The sequence below is a fragment of the Panicum virgatum genome, chromosome 7K, assembly GCF_016808335.1.
Source record: "Panicum virgatum strain AP13 chromosome 7K, P.virgatum_v5, whole genome shotgun sequence".
Taxonomy (NCBI): Eukaryota; Viridiplantae; Streptophyta; class Magnoliopsida; order Poales; family Poaceae; genus Panicum; species Panicum virgatum.
The window spans coordinates 19,145,969-19,147,623 of NC_053142.1; the positions used below are offsets into that span (position 1 = coordinate 19,145,969).

Genomic DNA, 1,655 nt, shown 5'->3' on the forward strand with positions numbered 1-1,655 from the left:
TACCTTGGGCATTATATTCACGCTTGCCCCCAGATCGCGTAGGCATTGCTCGAAGTGTTTGATGTAGATCGAGCAGCTGATCATGGGGACCCCTGGATCCTCTTGCACTGCTGCCACCATGCCATCCCAAATGTTGTTCCTTGGGGGATAGTACCTACCTGCATGGTTATTGCGTGGTGGCCTCCAGGATGAGTTATCCCGTCCGGTAGACACCATGCTGACATTTTCAACGGGAGACTCGAGTTGCCCTAGGATCTTCCCGCCCTCAACAGCAGGTAACGAAGTAGCAATTTGTGCAAGCTGGGTTTTGATCATTTTGTTGAAACTTAACTGGTTTTAAGAGTTGAAGACAAAGTTTCAAGATTGACATTTAAACTTTCTAGGGATTTGTCATTGGCCAAAAACTTTTTATTTATATTTTCGTTGATTTTAACTTGGCCAAGAATAAGTTCTCTCAAGGGAGCTTGGTTTGAATTGAAATTCGAATTATAAGAAGGATTGTAGTTATTACCTCCCTGAAAAGGTGGACGTGGCTGGTTCCACCCCTGATCTCCTTGTTGTGGATGGTACCCATTGTTGTTGTTATTGAGGTAGGCGCAGTCTTCACGGGTTTCGGGGCAGTCATTCCCCGAGTGTCCTCCATTACCATAGACTTCGCACGTGAAGTGCGAACCCATGGCGTAAATGGGAGCATGGATCGGTTGTTTTCTCCCTTCCTTCATCTTCTTGATTAGGAAGTCCAGCTTCGCGGCAATCATATCCGTCTCTTTGATGGTATGCGTGCCCTTGGTGCAAGGTTGGAGTCATTCATTGCTCTACCCCTGATTGGAGACCATCTTCTCGACCAATGCTTTGGATTTGGCTATGGTTAGGTCGAGGAAGGCTCGTCCAGCAGCGGCATCAATATTACCGTTGTAGAAGCTTTGCAGGATGAGCCACTCATCCATGCCATGATGAGGACAGGCCAGGATGTATTCCTACAGCCTCTCCCAAGCTTCTGGGATGGATTCCATCCCTGTCTGCTGGAAACTTGAAATTCTCCCACGCAGGGCATTTGTTTTGCCCAGTGGGAAGAATTTTGCGAGGAACGCCTTAGAGCATTTGGCCCAGGTGTTGATGTCCTTTTCTTTATAAAACCACTATTTCGCCTTCCCCAAGAGGAAAAAGGGAAACAGATGAAGCTTGACAACGTCGGCGGCGACACCCCGTATGACAACGGTGTCGCAGAGCTCCAGAAAATTCTACAAATGTGCATTTGCGTCCTCGTTCGGCTTGCCAAAGAATAGGCTAGTCTGCACCATGTTGATGAGGCTTGATTTGAGCTCGAAGTTCACGTCCCTGACATTGATGTTGGGGCCGGTGGCCAAATTGTCGTTGGAGGGGACGGAGAACTCGCGAAGAGTCTTTTCAGCCATGGCCTCAAGAACGAGTGGTGCTTCCGAAATGGGTTTCTGTGCCGGGAGGATAGCGAGAGGAGGAACGATGCAAGGTCGTGCCCTTCTCACGAGCCTCTCTGGATTGTCTGTGTAGTTTTGCGGTAGGGAGAAAGAGGTCACACACTACCCCTGTCTTCTTTCAAATCAAAAATAAAAGAAGACATAAAGTGACATTAGCCTGAAAGAGTAAAGACTATCTTGAGTACAAAGTCTAAGTTA

General features: G+C 47.7%; 1 non-coding gene across 1 annotated transcript; it reads left to right on the forward strand.

Annotated features, from left to right (window-relative positions):
- The first annotated feature begins 945 nt into the window (after window positions 1-945).
- On the forward strand, window positions 946-1,054 carry LOC120643296. The gene has a single exon (XR_005662975.1). It is a non-coding gene; the product is annotated as a small nucleolar RNA R71 (small nucleolar RNA).
- Window positions 1,055-1,655: the final 601 nt, after the last annotated feature.